Consider the following 17,176-nt stretch of genomic DNA (forward strand, 5'->3'; position numbering starts at 1 on the left):
ACGATGGAATCAGGCCTACATACCAGACGAGATCCCTAAATTAAACAGTGCAGGGTCTAGTTGGGATCCTACACCGGGGAGATCCCCTTTACTGTTGGCGAAGAGTTCCTTCCCATCAACAAACCTAAACTCCCATCCTCACGCATTTAATATGAAGAGACCTCAAAATTACATCACCATAACTTGAAACGATGGTATGCCACGCGTGTCCCGTGCTAGGCCAAATGGAGGGCAAGGCTTGTTCTCCAAAGGTCACCTCCATCTTTTCCATACAAACACTCTGCATGCCACTCATTACCTCGCCCAAAACCCTGCAACCATAAAATTGTTTCATGGACATTTCCGATGTTCTATGGCCAATAAGACACCCCCAATGGGAACCTTGCCTTTGCTCGGTTTTTATCCTATTCAACCCACTATTTCATTTCCTGGATATGATCCTGACATGTCCACTCCGATCACTCCAAATCTAATCCTACATGTCTCTCACAACTTCCCCAACTGGCTAAATAATCAGTTGCCTTATTGTCTTCCTTCCTTGTGTGTGTGGGGATAACATAGTCAAAAGTGATCAGTGAATCTCTGATATTATTTACCACCTCCTGGATATGCCAACTATGAATAAGTTTCTCTAGCGAATGACCTAATAAAAGTTTGTTCACAATATTGACCACTATCTAGGAGTCCCCATGAATCTGTATCAGTGATATCCCTTTCCTCACTGCTACTGCAAACCTTTCTCCAACGCACACAATTCTGCCATATTATTTATAGCCTCCCCACACGAAAATGCAAAGACATGAACGGGATTCAATTTCTCATCCCGAAAAGTCCCTTCGATACCTGCTTCACTTGGGTTACATTTTGAGGCCCCATCGAAACTCAATGCGATAAAGGATTGTGCAGAAGGTTGGAAAAATATATCCCCATAGAGTCCTCTATTTTGAACCTTCTATAGAGTAAGGACTTCGTTTGCTTCAATATTTAATTTTTTTAAATAAGCACCTCATTTTCATCCATTTGCCCAGCTCCCGATTCCGGAGGGAATACTAACAAGGTTTCTCTAATATTTTTTAATATCAGCTCTTGCAACATTTGGATAGGTCGGCATTTACCTTCAAATACTCTCATATTCCTCTCCTTCCATAGATTCCATAAGGAGAAACCTAAAATTAGATGCCAAGCTTTCGATATCAATGGATGTTTAAACTTTGTTCGAAACCATTCTTCCAACTAATTCTTTATATCTGTTGCAATTAGTAAAACTCGTCTAAATATATGATGAACACATTGCCATTTTTTTTGTGAAAGTAATTAATATATGGTCTACTGTGTCTACTTCTTGTAAACATAATGAGCATCTGGATGGACTTTCAAAACCTTTCCTTTTACAAGCGGTCCCACTTCTTGTAAACATAATGAGCATCTGGATGGACCTTCAAAACCTTTCCTTTTACAAGCCATCCCAAGTTAATGATCGTCCCCAAGCTATCATCCAAAGGTAAGTTGAAACTTTGGGCTATCCACAGTTTTTCCATATATTTGTGTCCACCTTATAGAAAAGGCTCCAGTTTGGCATCTCGCCCAACGTAGCCTACCCAGTGTGAAAGAGCTTCTTATCCTTCTACTTTGAGGAATTTGTTGAAAGTATTCTCAGGTAAGAGAATCATTCGAGTTTTCCCAATCATCCGATGTTTTCCACTATTGCCAACCATGTGGTGTACCCACATTTCCACTTATTTGCCACTTTAAAAGCTCCTTGGGATTGTGTCCACGTTTTTATATAATTAAATCCTTTTGGCGAGCCATGCAGAGACAGGGAATTTCCCGGGACATCATCCGCGATAAAAACAGGAGACACTCGGATATCGAAAAGCTGTAAAGAGATGATTCCCACCAGAACACGGGGATCGCTGATTTGGAGAAGTTTCACAAAAATTCTCCACTGGTGGCGCATGAGGGTGGCCTGGGAGTTCGGTAAAGGCACGAAGATATTGATAGGTACATAACATTATTGGAATAAGAGGTGACAGGAATCTACAGAGACATACTTTGGACATTCTGCATATGGATGCATTCTTTTATCTCAGGCAATTAAAGGTTGGCACGAGGGATGCCCCAAATGGAAAGAGGTAGTAGAATTAGGACTGGTGGGACAAAGTGCCATTGAATGGCAAGAATATACAAATTGCCTCAGCCAGGCGGGCCTCATATTCAGTGATCGAGGAGATCGTATCACTTGGGCTGGGAGACTACATAAATAAGCTCCGATTGTTGCGGAAACATACCTTTTTTACATGAAGCAAGACTGGAGCTGCAATAAACATCATGGTTCTATAAGATCTGGAAGTGGAATATAGCCATAAAAATCATCTTATTTACTTGGCCGGTTTGGAGGAACAAAATCCTCACCTGCGATAAGCTCTTGAAGAGAGGATTTGTGGGTCCTGGCCCGTGTATTTTCTGCAGGGCATCATCAGAAACAGGGGAACATATCATCTCCACATGCCCAATTACTCGTCAAACCTACTCGTCAGGTTTGGAGTAATATTGCAGATATCTTACATATTCACATTAACTGGGCACTTAACTTTGAACGATGTATAAATATGTGGTCTGCAGGTTCTGGAAAACACAAGGAAGTGCCCCTTTATACTGTATGGGAAATTTGGAACGCCAGGAACACGTATATTTTCGATCGACAACTAGTTGATATTTCTCAGATACGTCACAGAACACTATCCTGGTCATTGGCAATTGATCTTGTGCGTGCTCCACAAAAAATATCATTAAATCATACGATTACATTGACTACCTTTTTTCCAGGTGGGTTCTTCAATGTTGGGGCACGACTGGGCAGATGCGGGTGTGGGGCTGTTGTTAACATATCAAGGAACGCTCACAGTATAACATATCTTGGAATGGTGGACCTGGTACAATACTAGAGCATAATGCCATAGTCTATGGCATTATGGGACTATTTGGATCGCAAAAGAGAAACAAATTTGGTTCGCAAAAGAGAAACAGATGTACAATCTTCACATATAGGGTGACTCTAAACCTCTGATATATGACATACAGGGGTTTACAGATTTCAGTCCTCCTGTCTTGGCTGGATGGATCAAAAAGATAAAACACATCCTCAGCTCTCTTACGAACTACACTATCAACCACATATGTAGAGAAGTAACTATGAAGTAAATATGGAAGCAGATAGACTGTCAAAAGCTGGACTCAAAGGAATATATGGAATTTTGAGTTTCTCCTTTGCTGAGGATACGCATAAGGGAGGAGGGACAGATTAAATTGCCGTAGTTGTATATAACAATTTTGCTCTTTTCTTCTCCTTTTTTGGTTATATGCTCTTTTCACATATGAACTAACGAAGTATCGGGACACTTCTTGATATGCTATACTCTCATTTAATATCATTTTAGTAGTTTTTCTCGAATGTTTGAGATAAGACATGTAGTAGATGATGAAGACATTTTCTCAGAGGCACAAATATACTGGTCTTTACTATTTAATATAAAGCTAATGTTTTTTTCTTCTGAAAAAAAGGTTGAGCAGTTTAGGAAAATGAAACAATCTAGACCAGAATTAGTTGCTCGGCAAGTACACTGCACATTTAGGATACAAGCTACATTCTTTGGATGGTCGTAGAAACCATTTGGAAACTAAAAGCTCATTTAAAAACTATATTTTTCTTCTGGTTATTCATTTCTAACAATGTCTTAACATGAAAAATAAGCAAGACTTTTCTTTTGGTTAGTAAGAGTAAGAAAAGAGCTTAGCCAGACTTTTCTTTTGGTTAGTAAGAGTAAGAAAAGAGCTTAGCAAGGGCGGGGAAGATGTGTACTGTGCAAAAGAAGCCAATACGATCATAGAACACTCATCGATCACTATTCATTCACAAAAGAGGCATGGAAGGAAACACTGCAATTGACTAAAAGTAAAGACTCCTAGTAAAGCATTTGTAGAGTTTCTCTACCATAAGGCTTTCCCATGTAAAGTTTCTCTCCCATAAGGCAATAAAGACCATAATGCTCTCCCATGTATTTCACTAACCCGAACATTTCACTAAAATTTCTTTTCCACGCATTTGTAGAGAGTTAAATGTTCGGGTTGATGTTCATTCTAAAATAAACTCTATCTGTTAGTACAGGGATTTTTGCTACAAAGGAAAAAGAGGCAGGGTCCCAGCTCCCAGCCACTATTACAGGCTTATATGACTAACACCCGGTGATGAGATTAGCCATAGCAACTGGCCAAAAAGCGCAGGGGGTGCTGATAAATCTCACTGTTTGATTTTTTTTTTTTTTTATTGAGAAGATTGTGATCCAAGCCTGTATTAGAAGAGCCTAAATGGCCATTGTTTATTTATGTATATAGTAATTAAACATTTCAGAGGAAGAACAGTTGTTCTATAATCTTTTGTTAAGTTTAAATGCTTCCAAAAATAAGTTTTTTAAAGTGATTTCGCGCTTTTTAACTTACACATTCAGTATTTTTTATTAAAATATCGTGAGTCAGTGGGTTTTTTATAAAATCAGTAATCAACTCTTAGTCTATGATAAATTTAATTTATCATAATTTAATTGTCAAAATCAGATTAATTAATATAATTTCAAACACAAGCACATTGTAAATTCAGTGGTTTGGTATGATTTCAAATACAACCAAGTGATTACATTGATTGTTGATGCGTTTTCAAATACAGTTTTATGCCAGTGCAAATACAGCCTTATGCAATAGTCTAACTGTTCCAAGTTTAGGAGGGTTTATTTATGTCAAATATGCCTAAAATAGGGCAGGAATTTGTTGGAATTTGATCAGTGAACTCTGAAAAATCTGAGTGCTCCAAGAGTTTTTGTTAACTGAATATTGAAAAATAAATTTAAACAAAAAAACATAATTTCACCAAAAATCATTTCGCTAAATTCCAACAAAAATCATTTTTAACTAAAATAATTAGACATTCCTCTTACACATTCCCAAACCTATTTTAGTGGTAAACCATAAATCTACAACAATGTGATTTCAAACCAGCACATTATAAATTCAGTGATAAACCATCAGTGACTAGAGCCATCACTGACCTGATTTCATATACAAACATATTTCAGGGGTCAACCGTTAATCTATCATAACGATCTGATTTCAAACCAGCACATTATAAACTCAGTGGTCAACCATCAGTGACTACAGCCATCATTAGCCTGATTTCAAATGCAAACATATTTCAGGGGTCAACCATAAATCTATCATAACAATCTGATTTCAAACAAACACATTATAAATTCAGTGGTCAACCAGCAGTAATTGCAGCCATCGTTGGTGTCATTTCTAATACAAGCAGATTTTCGTAGTAAATCAAAAGTCTCTCATAGTATCACTTTGTACGGCCATCATTGGTCTGATTTCAAATACAAGCACATTAGAAGTTAATGTCACTTTATTTGAAGTACGAAAATACAAGCACATTAGAAGCCCATTACAAGTTAATAGCAAAGTAATAATGAGCTTTTACCGTTATTGCACAACCAAAGCCAAAGCGATTCACGGAAAAGGTCAATGAGCGAAAGATAAAATACTTCAGTTGGAAAGATCATGGTAGACTTCAGATGCAACATACTTATATAAGAATGAATTGCACAACCAAAGCCACAGCGATTCACAGAGTTAAATACTTCATTTGGAAAGATCATGGTAGACTTCAGATGCAACATACTTACATTAGAATGAATTGCACAACCAAAGCCACAGCGATTCACGGAAAAGGTCAATGAGCGAAAGATAAAACCCTTGTGTTGCTTTCAAGGTTAAATACTTCATTTGGAAAGATCATGGTAGACTTCAGATGCAACATACTTATATAAGAATGAATTGCACAACCAAAGCCACAGCGATTCACAGAGTTAAATACTTCATTTGGAAAGATCACGGTAGACTTCAGATGCAACATACTTATATTAGAATGAATTGCACAACCAAAGCCACAGCGATTCACGGAAAAGGTCAATGAGCGAAAGATAAAACCCTTGTGTTGCTTTCAACTTCATTTGGAAAGGATCATGGTAGACTTACTTATATAAGAATGAATTGCACAACCAAAGCCACAGCGATTCACAGAGTTAAATACTTCATTTGGAAAGATCATGGTAGACTTCAGATGCAACATACTTACGGAAGAATGAAAATATTGATGATAGGTATGAACTCAAGATACTGTCATTTTACAAGCCTGTCGCATGTAAATATCATCACACCAGCATAACACCTGCAAAACATATAATCAGTAATGTCGCATGTAAATATCATCGCACAAGCATAACACCTGCAAAACATATAATCAGTAATAACCTGTCTATCGTAAAGACCTAAATGTAAAGACGGTATCATTATCTTAATTTGTATCTGTTGGAGGCCGCGCGAACGCGAGCCTCCGCTGCCACAAATTATGACGTGCACTCTCCTCAGTGGGAGATGCTAGGTAAACCCCCCTCCCAAGTGCAATGGAAGTGGTCTTCCTAGGCCATCGACCTTCTTGATCATCGATTGACCCCGCCCAGGTAAGTATGTTTTCCTCGTTCCCATTTTCCCGTTTTATACCCACCCTTCCCTATCTTTTCATTCACGAGTTTGCATGTGGGATGCAACCAGATTGTTTCTTTCAACATAAATTTGTATTTACATATGAAAACAAAATGCATTATGAAAATGATAACAATGAATAAAACCCGGTGACTTGCATAAGGGGGAGGTGGGGGAGGCACGAGTGGGAGGGGCATTGTTCAGCCTTGAAGGAAAAAATTATGTTCTCAATATGCTTGGGGACTTGGTCACGCGACCAATAACCATGTTGGGTACATTGCTCTATTGAAGGGTTTGGAGATAGCTCTTGCAAAGAAAATATTCAAACTAACGGTTTTTGTGACATAATGTTTATTATTCGAATGTTTGTTATTCAACAAATGATCATGGTCAAGAAGGTGTCAAGTTCAGACCACCCTCCCATTCTCCAAAGGACTATCCTAATCACCTCTTAGTTCGAGTAGTTGGAGTTTTTTCACGTGTATAGGCATTAAATTCGATGGTTGATGCTTTGGAAAAAAACGGATCAGCATCGGGACAAGGCAGAATAGAGTTGGATCAAAGTTTTATTAATTTTGCCCCATCCCTTAATTATGATTGGAATCCCATGATGCATTAGCTTCATTAATAAATATGTCATCATAGGAAAATTGTTTCAAATAAGTGTGAAGCCATCTGCCTCTTGCTCAACCCGACCTTTTGTAATGTCCCAAATGGTACAATTTGGGGTTTTCTTGAAATTCCAACTCAGAAATACTTCAAAAATTTAAGTCATCAATACCATAAACAATTTGCACAAGTTAAACCACAAAATTTATGGCAAAAATGGGAAAAAGAATTTGCAACTAAATAATAGACAATATAACATGCAAAAAATCTTAGCCTTACTTTATTAATATGTAAATAAGCTAGTACAAGAGCAAGAATATGGCTGAGATGATGGCCCCAAATAGATCTACAATAATGTCGCAATTGGCCTCCAAAACAAACTGAATATCAATAAACTGCAATCTTTGAACCCTGAAAGGATCCACCAAGGGAAGAGATGGGTGCTCTCCCACTCTCACTGAATCACCCAAGGGTTTCTGTCCTAGGGCTACTGCTGAAGTAGAGAATTGTATTCTCAAAACCTCACCACAAAGACAATACAAAAATCCAAGACATCTCCAAATGACCTCCTCCTCTTTTATAGATTTGATGGATAGATCTCCAAGCCTTTAGAAGCATCTTATTTTAGTACTTTATTATTATTCTAGAAGCTCCTCCATTGACTTTATCTTAAGTAACCTTTTAATTTTATTTTATTTCACTTAAGTCACTTTTGGCCTGTTTGCTCCAATTAATTATTTTTCTTAATTAAATGACTAATTATAATCATTTTTAATCAAGGAAAATGGAAAATCACCCACCATACTCTCTCCAGCCACCAGAAATCACTTCTCAACATCACATCATGTAGATCTTCTCATTACGGTTCCAACGAGCTATTACACTAAGGTGTTATGTCAAATATTCCTCTCGAAAGGCCACCTTGAGCGTAATTAATTAAGTTATGCCCAATCATGACCTCGTTTTACGGGAATTATTAGAAAGTCACGAAATAAAAAACAAAATCTATGGAATTGCTCATGATTATGAATATGTCAAGCGAATGCCATCGGACCCCATAAAAACTCCTTAAAACTCCATCGAGACCCCTGATGACATAAACCTGCTCCACTGACCTGGCCATCCCTTGCCCTGGAAATCCACCCTGGTTGTACTATGGAGAAAAATAAAAATGGGGACATTACACCTTTGGCTTGAATGCAGAGAATGAAGGGAATTTGGCACCGCAATGCTCCTTCCTGGTGTTTAATGCTCTTCAATGGGTGGTGTGTCAATACAATTTTCCCCTGTACAAGGCGACCTATCTATTTAATTTGTCTTTGGTGGGAGTTGGTGTGGATCGCCTCGACCAAGAGACTCATTCAATGTGCATTGGGATGGAGTTAATTTTGTTGTCTTGTTGTACCCATCAGTTGTTTATTCTTTGTCTTTCAATGGATCTTGTTCAGGCTTTAGAACTTTGCTTCAGTCAAGCTTTTGGTAGGGTCTCAACTTTGGTTATTTAAAGAAACAATTAGCCTTCCTGAATCATCGTGTGTTGTTGATTCATGTTGGTTATAGTGCAAGGATAAAACTTGCTTGTGTGTTGGCTCGTTGGGTGCAATGGCTCTATATTGAAATGCCAGAACCCTCATCAATTCTGGATAATTTCAAAGCCAGTATGTTGCTTGACAAGTTATTGGATTTAGTCAAAATGTTGTTGGCAACAATGAAACAACTGGAAGATATGGTAGAAAGAAAAAAGCAATCATTCTAACTCTTCTTGGAAACCAAGTTAGCTCGACAACATAGCAGTCTAGAGCAATTTCAGAATGGTTTGTGCATAGAGGTTAATTATCTCTATGCTCGGGTCTCTGCTTTAGAGGACTTCAAGCATGGCAGCACTCAACTCGAGTTGGGGGGCACTGAATCCAACGTCGCTCTGGAAAGGAAAAAGACTCGCTGCTCATGGGGGTCTGGTACTTTTGGCCTTGGCCTTTGCTGAAGGATGGGCTCATTGTTTAGGTATGTTGTTTTTGTAGGTTTTTTTATACAATTTTGAAGATTTATGCTGCTTTGTAAATATCATTTTAATACTCAAGACCTTTTTACGAATTACCAGTACAAATGTATCTAGTGTAGGAAGGAAATGCAACCCTAGATATGGCAATCATATTTTGTGGACTGATGAGGACTTCTTTTGTAAAAAATTAGAATTTTTTTGTAACGGTTTTGTCCCATAACCCAATTTTTATTAATATAAAACCCTTACCCTTTCCTTTTAAATAAAAAATAAAAAGATGCTTGTACAAGATTACTCATTTGTAGAAGTACTATAAATTATATTTTATAAGTAACATTTAATTGTATTTTGTTGGTGAATAGATGAATTTACATAGATCTATTTTGATAAAGAATGTAACAACATCAATTTAACACACTTGGTAGATGAAATAGTCAAATCATTGTGGTGAGTGAGTCTCTTGTCCCACCAACAAGGGGGCACCTTCTCCCATTAACCAGGGATATCATACTATTATGCATAGATATATCCATTTGTCGAGTTAAGCTATCAATTAAATTAGAGCATCATTATACATATATGTGTGTTGGTGGTGGCATTGGTGCTTCAAGTAATAATGGAGAAGTTACTTGATCAATAAGCAAAGTAACTTTGTAATTCGCTTCAATCAATGCTTATTGAAACCTTGTTGGAGACATTAGTGAAAACAATCAAAGATGATGAGCATTGTAGTTTAATTTGGTTACCTTGATATATTTTTTTTCATGCAATGAAGGCGATGTTTTCGATGATTTGGGGCAACATGAAAGATGTTGGGCGAGTCATATCATGGAAGAAGGGTTTCCTTTTTACAAGCTAGGTATCTAAAAAGAGTTGCTTTATATGTTTCCCATGAAATGTGTACAACATTTGGAAGGTTATTAGATGTAGTTTGAAGCACTAGTGTCAAATATAGGAAGCCTAGTTTCTAGGACTAATTTAATGTTTCTTTTGCATTCTTGAAGAGTGTTCTCTTTAAAGATATATATATATATATATATATATATATATATATTATATATATATATATATATATATATATATATATAGAGATTTTACACACACATGCATGGACAACAATACACATGAATGAGAAAGAGTGGTTTGGTTTATTAGATGATGTGTTGTCTCATTACATAGTAGGCGAAAGGAGTACATTGCATAACTCCCACCTACCTAACTATTAACAACTACTTTAATGAAGGGGTGGCAGGAGCGGGAGGGGTTATCCTGTGCCCCAATGAACATATAGAGACACAATACGCTTGGGGGTTGGAAATGGCATCCAACAATCAAGTTGAATATCTTGCGCTTTGGTAGGGATTTGAAATCGATTTGGCCAAAAAAATCAACAAAATAACAGTATAAGGAGATTCAATTATTGTTATACATAAGAAGTGGAAAGCCAAAGGATTGAAAAGTGCAACTTCTCCTTTCATCATGCAGAGGATCCTTTTGTAAATAAGGAATTTTGAGAAAATTGAATTATATCGTGTGTATAAACAGATGAATATAATGGTAGATTTTGTGGCCAATATAGGTGTAAAATTGGAACACGGGAAACTGGAAGTGGATCATGGGATGTTAAACAACTCACCCATTCAATTACCATTGAAACTATTTATTATGGCTTACATAAATAAATTAATGGCCTTCAAAGCTGAATAATTGATCAAAGTTACAAGGCATGTCTCGTCTGCACACCTCTCTCTTGAAGCATGTGGGTTACAACTCAAATGTTGACATGGATTAAAAAGGATTGGGGGCTCTCAATAATGTTCCAGCCACACAACTCGAAAGGAACGCACCCCTGTTTAAAACACACAACCATCTATCATTCTAAGGAAGTGAAACAAGACAACAAGTAACATCAGGGTTCAATGTGGCACAGAGGGAATTCGTTAATACGTGCATGGGATACCTCACCCCTGATTATGTCTTCATTGTTCTTAATACTAGTGTTAATTTTCTTATTCTTCTGTATCATGCAACTAATATTCCACGACGTTCTGAAGACTCAATCTTGAATATGGTAACTTCACTCCACAATAACTTCAAGTGGCATCTAAGGAGAAAATGTTGTTATATTTTGTGTTGTGTGGTATTCCAGTCCTACACTGCATTCCTGCTAAGTGTTCAAAGTCGTGAATAAAGGTGGCCACCACTCACAGAAGCTTGATTCGTGGAGCACTACATTTCAGCAATGGTGAATTTGGTATACCAACCATAGGAGGATGAACATGTTAAAACTAATAGACTATTGGCACGAAATTAGTCGAAGGATTGTTGCACACCATCCGATAGAAGAACACCACAGAGGAGCAAGAGTGCAAATCATATCAACTTCTCATGGCCACTAAGCATGAAATAATGTATGGGAAATTGGAACAATTATATCGGAAATTCGAACCAAGCTTACGACTTTGGACATCAGGGTGGCTAAGTTTGACGAGAATGTCGATGGTGGTGATTTGTTTAGTGTGGGAGTGGTTGGTACTAATGGAGAACCTAACAAGAAGAAGCCCAAGTGCACTAGCGAGATTGGAACAACGGGATGAGGATGCGGATACAATGGCATGGTGAGGCTAGCATACCAAGAGTCTTCTTTAACATATAACTATGCTACATTTTTTAATTTTGATACTATGTAGATTTAGAATGTTTCTAGGAGTTTTTTGGCTAATATATAGCTAACATTTATTTTAAATAGTAGGTAAAAGTTGTCATAAAAATAGATTTTCCATGTTTTAGACTTATGAAAGTAGTACATATTTGGAACATGCCAGAAATATCTGAGGGTCAGTCGCCCAATGTCTAATTCTTCTTTTTAATATAAAAATCAATATCTATTACTTTGAAGAAAAAAAACTTCTTTAGTGACTACATAAAATGCCTTGACATTTCATCACTTTATTAGTAAGTGTTTATTATTCATCTAAGTCCTATTTTCTAAACATGACCATTATCTCCAACACCCTTCCATAATGATCATTTTAAATGCTTTTTCAAAATATGAAAGGACAAAAGCTTAAAACAAGCAAGATATTTGCAGTCCACAAGATGAGATTTTCAAAATAGTGATTGGAAGTGAATTGTATCTAGCAAGGCCGATGAAGCACAATCTACATCATCATCCTTTTTTTAACCGTTAATTGACAAGCCAAATGAGAACCAATATTGGTTGAGTAGTCAATCTTTCCACCATTGACATCAAACTTGGTGTGTTTATTGATCTTACCTTCTCCACATCTTGGTAGTCCAATATATCAAGATTTCGTGTTTGCTTCTCTAAAGAAGCACCATCATCTTCACCCTCCTTAAGGGTATTCTTCTTTACCACATCATTTTCAACCTCCTTGAGGGTCTTCTTCTTGTGAATTCAATAAATAATGCATAATACACTTGTTGTTTGCCTTCTCTTCTTTTTTGCTTTTGACAAGTTTAAATAATAACATCATCTAGGGCTTCATTTCTTGAGTTTCATCTCATGAGGAATCTCTTTGGCGTAGGCATTATGGCTAAATTTTTAGTGAAATTGCAACCATCTTCTTATTATACTAACCTTGAATTCTCAATTTTTATATATCAAAATAAACAAACCATAGCAACCAACTTTTTCCTATCCTCGCTGACAATAAAACACCAATTAATTTTGAAATTCATATGTGATTGTGTGTTATGTTTTATTATACCACTTATCGAAAGTGGTTTTTTCTTCAAATAAGGGACATAATAAACATCTTTAGTCATTGTCTTCTTACCTTTTTCCCAAGGGTTATCTTCTTACTTCTTAGTTGAAGTAGAAAATTTCCTTTTCCTCTAAACTTATATTTTTCTCTGCTACTCAATACATTATAATTGGACTGGGATTTGTACTCTAAAAAATAAATACAACAATCCACATTGTCAGTAAAATGTTTAGATGCTCATAAATCACCTTACCAATCAACCTTGCCACTCTTTGAATCCTTATCACTATAAATGACCACCTGTAACTCTTCCTCCTCCTTTTGTTTAGCCACATTAGCAAGTTTCTTTTTTAAATGATCATTGAAAGAATGCTTTTCAATGTTCTTTTCATCCCACAACTGCTTCCTACAAACATTAATTATATGCCCTAACTTTCCACAACAAAAGCATTTAATTACTTTTCTATTTCACTTGACTCAAAAGAGTGATCATCATTATCTATGCTCTGTTTATTGCCCTTGCTCTTAAACTTTGTTGCAAGTGTTATCTCAAAGTACTCATTAGCATTATTATTCCCAAATTACTTTTGCCATTTGTTTTGCTACAAAATCTTAGTGCTCAACCACCCATATGCCATATCTCTATTAGTATTAGTAATGTTCAAAATCTCATTAAATTTGCATCGGGAGAAGGCGAACTTTTGAAAGTTATAACCATTGTATCTTGTTCATCCATTGTAACAACAATTTATTACAATTAATCTCTAATATCCTTGGTTTTTAACAAATGATCTCACAAAGAGTTATCTGCCAATGGCTTTCCAATGACAATGTTGGCATCATGCCTTGCCATGTTTTCAAATGCAAGGCATTTTTTCAAAGTGTAACGTTACATGTTCCCATTATTTATTGGCAACCTTAATAACTAAAGACTCACCCCTTTAAATTCCATCTTAGTGATACGATTTCACCTTAATTCTATTGTGCTAACAAGGCTATTGTTGGTCAAATGTGAGTATTGAGTCAAGGAAGACTATCATGATGTGAGCAATCACATCCAAGTAATATTTAGAGGCAACATATCTTTTCCAACAAAATATATGAAGTGATGACTGTGTTCATGATTTTTCATTATCACATTTTTCGCACTTCAACATGGTATACTCTTCTTGGCTCATGACCTCCTTGAGCTCTAGCCACATCTTTAGACAATGAGTCATTTGGTAGAGAAAAGCCTTATTCTACACAAATGGACAAAGCCTAGCTATATAATGTTGGTTCAATGGGAAACCCTTATAGCTAAAAAAATTTCAAACTCAATGATATGTGTCACCAACTAAAATGAATATCATTGAAGATTGTCAAATCCAAGCAATGTCTATCATCAGTCAAAGGAAAACCCATATTGCCCTTCAATCTTGATTTCTAGGCGATGGGACTCTATCCTTTCTCGAGTTCGTTCCACAATCATCATTCCTTAGTGATAAGATTCTTTCTTTTCCCCATTTTTCTTCACAATTGTGATTCCTTGGTGATGATATTATGTCTCTTCCTCGTCTCATTCCATAATCATGATTCCTAGAACATAAGACTAAATCCTTAGCCCCTATCACACTTAGATATTTCTTAGTTAATGGCATTTACCTTATTAGATTGCACCCATCAATATTCCTTGTTAGCTTTGGAAGATTGTTATTTCCTTGTAATCAACAAACTCATGCATTGAATCATTGACTTGAGGCCCTGATATATACTTCCAAATTTCCTAAGCAACTAGCTTGATAACCCATAATCCTTGCATCCAAGGCTTGTTCAACCATATAAATTAACCCTATTTAAAGATCTTTCAAGACCCCGTTGTCTGAGCCCGCACATGGTCAATTTTGAATGCCATCAAAGACACTTATAGAACTATAACCACTTGTATCTATCCATTAGAAGAACAAGTGGGACCAGGAGTAATTTGGATCTAAAATTAGAGATTAGTAGGTCCAATTCCAATCACAAGGGAGCTCAATATTTAGTTACTGAGCTAGGCACCCTCATCATTATACTTGTGATTCATATATAGTGGTCAAAGGTTGAGGGAAAGCTAGAGGCCATGAAGGCTACGTAGTTCAAGAATTTCCCACCAACCAAGAAAACTTACATGCATATTGAGTCTAGAATAAGAGATCACAAAACTCACATAGAAGTGAGATAGAATTCTCACACACACATTTGAATATTATTGCTTGGAATCATTTACATTTATTAAGGAAATATATTTCAAGAAATTTCTAAACTTGTGGATTTGATATTGCTAAAAATAGTAATACTCTACCAAAATGAATCGGAACTACTCTAACAAATCAACACCTAATTGACACCTATTCTTTTTTTCTTAATTCATTCTTATACTCCCCATAATTGAAAAATGTATTTCTACAACACCTGACTTGTCTCTTCAAATTTCGAAATTCGCCTTTCCAAGAGGATTCATAAAGATGCCTACCACATTATCATCTATATTGCAATAGATCAAGTCAATTTCCTTTCACTACATCTTCTATATTACAAAAGGGTGTTGTGTTTTAATATGCCTGGACTTGGCATGATATATTGGGTTGCTTGCTAGTTTGTTGGGACTAAGGTTATCACATTTGATAATCATTGGTACTTTTTTCTTTTCCCTCATATCTTCAAGAATTCGCCTACACCAAATTGCCTCACAAGTGACCCCACATAAAGCTTTGTACTCAACTTAAGTGGATGACAGGGAAAGAGTTGGCTACTTCTTGTTGCTCCATGACATGATATTGGATCCTATTTTGAATGCATAGTTTGTGGTTGACTTTTTGTCACCAGGATCTCTTGCCCAATTTGAATTTAAATAACTTGTCAACTGAACATTTAAATCATTAGTATATTCAATACCAAAATTAACAGTCCCTTTCAAATATCAAAGGACTCTCCTTTCTGTTTTCCAATGACTATCATGAGGTTTATCCATGAATTAACTAAGTATACTTACTAAATATGCACATTTTGCATGGTTGTTGTTAGATAATTCAAATTGGCCACCAATTGTCGATACAAAGTACCATTCACTTTTTTTGTATCATCATCATTGTTGAGATTCACATTATGTTCTAATGGAATAGACACTTGTTAACGTTCACATATATTAAACCTCTTAATTAACTCTATTGTATACTTGTTTTGTGTGATTAATGTCTTACCATCTTCTTTTTGTACCTCGAGGCCTAGACAATAATGTAACTAACCAAGGTCCTTCATCTCAAATTTCTGTGACAGTTGTATTTAATTTCTTCAATTAATGCATTAGCATTCTTGTTATAATTAGGTCATCAACATAGAAAGGAATCAAAGCAATATGCCCATTTTCATCCTTCTTAATATAATGATTTGAATTACCTTTACTTTTAATAAAACCTTTATCAGAGAAGAAAGTGTCAATTTTCATATACCAAACCCGTGTGTCTATTTAAGTCCATATAATGCCTTTTTAAACCTGAAAACAAGTTGTTCTTGACCCTACCTAGTAGACCCTTCTAGCTGAACAAGATAAACCTCTTCATTTAATTCTCACTTAGAAAAGCTCATTTAACATCTAATTGGTGTAGTTTCCAATTATACTTAGTAACTAATGCAAACATTAATCTAATGGTATTCAATTTAGCTATAGGTGCAAAAGTGTCTTCATAATTGATTCCTTCTTTCTATGAATAGCCCTTTGCAACCAATCTATCTTTATACTTATCTATATTACCATCTACTTTAAATTTTGACTTGAATGACCGCTTTGATTATAAAGGGACTTTATTCCCAGGCAATTTAGTTAATTCCCATGTTTCATTTTTCGTGATAGAATCATATTCTTCTTTCATGGCACCCATCTATTCTTTATGGTATTTAGGTTGCTCATAATTTAAGGGCTCCACTATGTTCATAACTTTAATCATTAATGTGTAATATTTATATCTTACATGTGTATGAGTTGGTTGTGTAGATATCCATGGTGTTATACTACTTTGTGGAGTTCCTTCATCTCTTATTAGTGTAGTTTGTCTACTTGAAGTGCCCGTGTTGCTTGAAGATTCAGCTTGAACATGTTCAAAATCTTCTTCTTCTTTAACACTCTCATCATTATCTTCAAGAAGATGCCATACATCATGACTATCCTCTTTTTGACCTACGTCTGCATGCTCATGAAATAATACATATTTTCTTGCAAAATCCT

The 17,176-nt window shown here is 36.0% G+C and overlaps 1 long non-coding RNA gene and 1 other non-coding gene across 2 annotated transcripts; both read right to left on the bottom strand.

Moving 5' to 3' along the window:
* Positions 1 to 1,992: 1,992 nt before the first annotated feature.
* On the bottom strand, positions 1,993 to 6,587 carry LOC149238104 (uncharacterized). The gene is made up of 2 exons (XR_016246364.1): positions 2,413 to 6,587; positions 1,993 to 2,314 (listed from the first exon to the last, which is right to left on the bottom strand). It is a non-coding gene; the product is annotated as an uncharacterized LOC149238104 (long non-coding RNA).
* LOC149238105 (U1 spliceosomal RNA) lies at positions 6,421 to 6,580 on the bottom strand. Its single transcript, XR_016246838.1, has one exon. It is a non-coding gene; the product is annotated as a U1 spliceosomal RNA (small nuclear RNA).
* Positions 6,588 to 17,176: the final 10,589 nt, after the last annotated feature.

The sequence above is a fragment of the Pinus tabuliformis genome, chromosome 8 (assembly GCF_031772625.1).
Source record: "Pinus tabuliformis cultivar Carrire ecotype Pingquan chromosome 8, CPIR1, whole genome shotgun sequence".
Lineage (NCBI taxonomy): Eukaryota > Viridiplantae > Streptophyta > Pinopsida > Pinales > Pinaceae > Pinus > Pinus tabuliformis.